The following is a 7,016-nucleotide window of genomic DNA, read 5'->3' on the forward strand; positions in this document are numbered from 1 at the left end:
TAAGCCATTAAGTACCACAGGGGAAAAAGAGCAGTAACAACTCATTTCAAATTAACTTCAGGCCCTGAAAATTTGCAGTTTTATAATACTTTAAGAAAATGTCACTTAATTCACAAAATTATGTACATCTACCTATGCAATTTCCTTTTCAAACTTTGTTCAAGACTTATTCTAATAAATAATAATTTAATAGAGTTACAGTTCCTGACAGAGATGGACCTCATTAACATATGCAAAATCTTTAAAGCTGTAATAAATTGCAAAAATTGAGCTTACAAGATTCTGAACCATGTGTGTGTATATAAAGCTTTGCTAATGATGGAAATATCTGCACATTTTATAAAAATCACCACCAGGAAGTCTTTGAGCAAATGCCCACTACTAATACATGTAAACCTGTTCTGATGTAAATAAACTTTATCATGTTGACATTGAATTTGTACAAAAATGAATTCCATCATATACCATGCCTAAACAAAGAGTGTGCTAAAATTTCAAGTATCTGTGATGAGTAGTTGCGGAGAAAACTGTGACAAAAATTTGGTACAGACAGACACACAATGGTAATACAGTATACAACTCCTTTGGAGTGGGCATATAAATTAATCATTTCTGCACAATGGAAAATGTATTCAACAATTCAATGCAATTGATTTACTTCCAAATTAAATTATTGCTGCAACCATGGGATATTTGATCATGGCTAGTTATTTTTTCAAAGCAAAAAATATTTCACGTCAAGTAAAGTTTACAGTCTTTAACAGTATTAGAGTAATGGATTATAATTTAAACAACTCTTGAAAAGGCGCAAAATAAATTAAATCTTTAGGAAACAATTTCCAGCATACAATACAGCGTTGAATCTACGGCATATTTACAACTGATATTTGTTTATAAAACTGATATTTGATATTCCTATTTTCCACTTTTATTGAGAAAAAAATTCCCCTTACAATAATGATAAGCTTAAATTTTTTTCTATATAAAAACTGGAAAATGTAAGTACTAAAATTATCATGATTATCAGAATATGTGAAATATTGTTTTACTTTACTCTGCTACTTTATTCACCTTAAATGGTTATAAAAATGCTGACATTCATTGCCCCCATCCCAACAGGGCTCACACTGCACCTGCTGGACTGGTCCCTAGACCCCCACAGATTAATAGAGAATAATACATATCCTTTTCCATATCACATCCTGTATCAGCCTGAGACACTAGTGTATTGGTCCAGGGCTGATACAGGATGTTATGTGGAAAACAATCTAGATCAGCTCGCATACTTGTTACACTAACATCTCACAACATCCCATAGAGGGTCACATCAAAGTTCAAACTCTTTCAACCAATCAAATGGTCGCTTGCAAAATCATTGTATATTATTGAAGCAAATAAGTCTAGAGTTGTTCGGAATTTGACCTCTGACATGACCCTCTATGGGATGTTAGATGTTAGTGTAACAAGTATACGAGGGGATCAAACATCTAACTTTAATTAGATTGTGTGGAAAAGGGCATGATTTATTATGTTTATAACATACTTGGTAATAAAACACAGTACACATTAAATTGAGAAGAAAATAAGTAAATAATTATGCAAGGACTTCTTACTTGTACACTATTAGTTATCCAGGTTCAATCAAGGGTGTACGGGGATTTACCCCGGGTTTTATTCCATACACCCTGAGGCCGAAGGGTGTATGGAATTAAAACCCGCGGTAAATCCCCGTACACCCTTGATTGGACCTGGATAACAATTTATTTTCTTTGTACCCATAAAAATGCTCTATAAACATCAGAGTGTGTCTCAATCTATCGATTGGATAACTACGTACTACAATGCATCGTGACGTCATGTTACCTGATTTTTATCATAGAGAATGTATGCATTGTGACGTCACGTTTAATTTACACCCGGCTCAAGTTGGGTGCACAGATATTTACACCCGACTTTGTAACCAATCAAAGCTCCTGGTACAAGCTAGATAGGAAATAAAATATGTCTCATGCGGTTTAGGTTTGTTTCTACATGTTCTTCTATTTCAAATGTGCCCAATCCGTAATTGAAAATAATCTTTTATTTGTTAATTAGATTATCCTTACAATCAAAAATTTTTTTAAAAATTAAGAGAATATATAACCCCCAAAATATGTGTATGATTACAAGTACTGCTTTATATTTACTAGGGGTGTGATATTGATCCGTGTCAGCCCGCAAATGTCAGCCCAACAAATCCATAACAGCTCTGCAGAGCTGATACGGCTACTGTATACAGGGTTATTTTCGCCACGTGTTATTTTCGCCCTTTCACATCTGAATACAAGTTTGCCCCTTTTTAAATTCGCACAAAAAGATTTTTGTTTCAGATATTGTACAGTTTACTTTGAATTCGCCCCGTTTTAAATTCACCTACGTCAGGCTAGGGCGAAAGGGGCGAAAATTTCCCTATATAGATAGTTTTCGATAGGCCCGATTTTGGCGAAAGTTACCTCCCGTTGGTCGCCATATTGGAGGTCGACTCGGTGATTTTCCCTCTTTGTCTTACCAAGTTTAAGAGGTTGTAGCAGAAATATTTGTTGGAAAATCATTAATAAATAATTTTTTTAAAATAAAAGAGGCTTTCAAAAATCTATATACTTCAGAAAAATAATGATTTCTAATTCAAAATAGCAAATATAAAAATTTTAAATTGGTTGAACAATGAAGGAATATGAGCACTTGGACCTCCAGTATGGCGGCCAACGGGAAATAACTCTCGCTAAATTCTGGCCTATCGAAAACTATCTATACAGTATTGTGACGTCAGGCATATCGCATATGCAAAAATCCTGCCTTTGAATTATAACAAAGTACATTTGTATGTAATAAACATTGTAATCAAGGAACAATACAACACAACACAACTTAAAGAGTCTTTACATTTATTATTCAGGCTTGCCCTGGATCATGAAACATCTTGAGCTTAAGGCAAAATCTTTATTTTAACTTCAATGTTGTGGAGGTCAAGCAGATAATTAAAATATGTTTTAGTATCAATCCACACAAGTGTTGTTATTTAGATTAATAACTACATAGTTAATAAACATTCTACAAGCATTTGAAAATTTTACTTAAGTCTACATCTGTTTCATGATCCTGGGGCCAGAATACTATAGCATATGCTACTTCAAATTTACTGAATTCCATAATACTGGCTGCATACTACATTAATCATACCATACTTTTATTTTTCCATGTTTTTACTTTTTTCATCAACCTATACATTTCGAATATTATTCATCATATCATATATCTCGCCCTCTATATCTACATGTACAGTGCGCGTTTCCTTCCTGTCCATTGTACTACATAGTCATTATATATTTTCTAAAAGCTTTCTGAAAGAACATGGGTGTCTGCACAAACATGGCGTTAAGATAAAAAGCTTCGATTATAAAACCGTCACACGTCAGACTTAATCGGCGATACTGATTGCAGAATAACTGTTGAATTCATAATAAATTTGCAAAAATGTCAATAGCTTCAAAAAGATTGACGTTAGTCAATTCAAATGAGCAAATGAAAACATCGCATCTCCATCATTGAATCGGTTCGATGATTAATGCACGTTTTAAAAATTACCTCTACAAATAAACGGAAACAAATCAGGTATCTTAATTAAAGTAAAACTGGATCTGTCTTTCGCCCAAACGCAACGTGGCTGTAAATAACAAAGAGCCTCGTTCTGATATCGGATATTGTAATATTCAAAATACCGAGCCCGATCGGAAAGAAAATCTTAAGAATACGGGAAAAAAAACAACAGCGTTCCACCCACAGGGCTCATGATTTGAACAATTTAGAATTTAAACTGTCCAAGGATGTTTCCACATAAGTTTCAGGTATCCTGGCCCAGTAGTTCTTGAGAAGAAGATTTTTAAAGATTTGTTCTATATATTTCAATGTAAAACTTGGATTTCCTATTGTGGCCCCGTCCTTTGCCTTGGGATCATGATAAGAAGAATTAAGAATGTACACTACCCAAGGATGCTTCCACGTAAGTTTCAGCTTTTCTGGCCCAGTGGTTCTTCAGAAGAAGATTTTCAAAGATTTTTCCTATATATTTCTATGTAAAACTTTGATTCCTCATTGTGGCCCCGCCCTACCCCTGGGGGTCATGATTAGAACAATTTAGAATCTACACTACCCCAGGATGCTTCCATATAAGTTTCAGCTTTTCTGGCCAAGTGGTTCTTGAGAAGAAGATTTTCAAATATTTTTCCTACATATTTCTATGTAAAACTTTGATTCCCCATTGTGGCCCCGCCCTTTCCCCGGGGGTCATGATTTGAACAATTTAGAATCTACACTACCTTAGGATGCTTCCACTTAAGTTTCAGCTTTTATGGCTCAGTGGTTCTTGAGAAGAAGATTTTTTAATGACCCCACCCTATTTTTGTCTTTTCTTGATTATCTCCCCTTGTGAAGGAACTTGGCCCTTCATTTTAACAATTTAAATTTCCCTTTACCCAAGGATGCTTTGTACCAAGTTTGGTCAAAATTGGGCCAGTGGTTCTTGAGAAGAAGTCGAAAATGTGAAAAGTTTACAGACGGACAGACAGACAAACAGACAGACGGACAGACGGACAAACTGTGATCAGAAAAGCTCACTTGAGCCTTTGGTTCAGGTGAGCTAAAAAAGCATCCAAATAGTTCATATGAAAATTGGAGATACAATTTAATATTTCCGTTTCTTTTTTGTATCTAAATTGATAAAGCTTTACAATATTTTGGGAAAACAACATTTAGCAAACAGTAGGGAAGCTATTTTTTTCAGAATTTTCTCGTAAAATTTATTAAACTGTGTTTTTTGTCATTGGTGTTACCTTATAAAATTTTGTTGCATAGAACCAAGTGAAAAACTTATGAATGCAAGCTATGATTAACATTTACTAGGATTATTCAAGTTTACTGATAAGTCCAAAAGTATCGTTGTCTAGTGATGAAAATTAAGTTTTCAATCATATTTCGACATTGACATGAGACTATGCTGTAAATGTGGTACCATGTGTGTATAAATCAAAATAACATTTAAACTTATTAAAAGTAAAAAAATTACAAGTTTTGGGTTGGTTACTCCACTGACTCAACTGTAACACCAATGATCAAAATAAGTGAAACCAATGACTAAGCACTTAAAAATTAGCAATTAAACATAAAATAACATGAAAATTCATGTGAAAGACAGAATACACGGCATGGCTAACATACAAAAAATGAAATAAGTTTCTGGGATTTCATACTAAAAATGATCTTACAACAAAAAGAAATCTGTTAACACCAGTGACAGAGACTTATCCCATTGTGACCATAGAATAACGCAGAGCTACATGAGATGTACTGTCATTACTCATTTAAGATCGCGTCTCAGAGAAAAACATGCAAAATGGTCTAGTAGCATGATTCTTTAATTGCCTTCGAATTTTGCAAGCTAAATCTAGTATGCATGAATGGAAATCAGACAAATTTTTATTGTGATAGTCATACCGGTATAAGTTATATGACCTCTTACTATAAATAGCTCTTTTGCAACAAAATCTGGGTCATATTTTAGAGTTTTTAGTCATAATTGGAGGAGAAATAAAATAGCAACTCACGTTATTATTAAAATATTTTATTTTGAAGTAAAAGAACACTGGTTAGTACATTTTAAATGCATAGTAAATATGACTGACATCCATCGTGTTTTAGTGCAAAAAGGGTCATAAAATTGGCGCTGTTCCAATTTTTTGAAAAAATGTCAATTTTTTAGTATAATTGAAATCGCAATTACAACCAAAGTGGAGATTTTTAATCTAGTAAATTTTACAGCTTAATTGTTAAGTATGCTAATGTGAACAAAATATGAAAAAATTGCTGACGGCAAATTTATACTTTAGTATATATTGAATGACAAAATAAGTTATAGTTTCACATCCAAGATATCAAGAATACAATATGTGTTGTACATAAAATACTTTAAAAGTTTTCAAAAACAATTTTAAAAATGTTTCTATGGTATTATTCATCTGCGTATTCTAGAAATTAATCATATTAATCACATTTTAATAGATATCACCTCTTTAATGCATAATAATAATAATAATAACTAGAAAAGAAACTCGTTGCGAGCAACGAGAGGTCTTCCGTCTGATTCTGAAAAAAAAAAACACAAACTCGAGCTGAAAAAAGTGATCAAACTTTTTATGGAAAGAAAGGGGATTAAACCCGAATCGCCAGCGTGAAAATCCAATGCGCTTACTATGACACTATTGGTACCACAGCTCTAAATGTATTTGTATAATTATATTTCTGCAACAGTACCAAGGTGAAGAAACACATTTTACAAATTTCATATTGTATATAAGCAAGTAACACTAAAGCAATGAAACAGTTATTGAATTAAACTTTTTTTTTAAAATTTCCTGTTTATACCCATCAGCTTTTATGAAAAGGTTAAAATATTTTGTCGAAAAACATGTGTTGTCCGAAGACAATCAAGGAATCGGATACCATTTATGCCCAATAACTTGAATCAGATCTTTGAGACAAGAATGTTGATATAAATTTTATTTATCGATCTTTTAAAAAACTGTTATCCTATTTTGTTTTAATATGACACAAGTGTACATTGGAAAAACAGTTTGTAATTCCTATACTTACTATATTCATTGACATTGTTTCTAGAAAAACTATTACTTATAACTATGATTTAAGATCTGTTTTCAAGTGTTGCAAATCAGAAGGTATTACCTGGTAGGTATCGAATTTCATTTGCACAATTAGTCTTTCTTTTTCTACTTTGAGAACCAACCAAATCTAATTATAGATGACGTTTAGAAGAACATAGTTTGACACAGAATTGCAACGTAAGTACGACGTGACAATCCAAGTATTCCTTTACATTTCATTTTTCCTTGTGTTACTTTCGTTCAAGCAAACGCTCGGCTGACTCCGAAAACCCCTATTGCGAAATGTCGGAGTTGACAGGGACA

This window comes from Saccostrea cucullata, unplaced genomic scaffold, assembly GCF_032062105.1.
Source record: "Saccostrea cucullata isolate Sc308-1 unplaced genomic scaffold, CSIRO_AGI_Scuc_v1 ctg10187, whole genome shotgun sequence".
Classification (NCBI taxonomy): domain Eukaryota; kingdom Metazoa; phylum Mollusca; class Bivalvia; order Ostreida; family Ostreidae; genus Saccostrea; species Saccostrea cuccullata.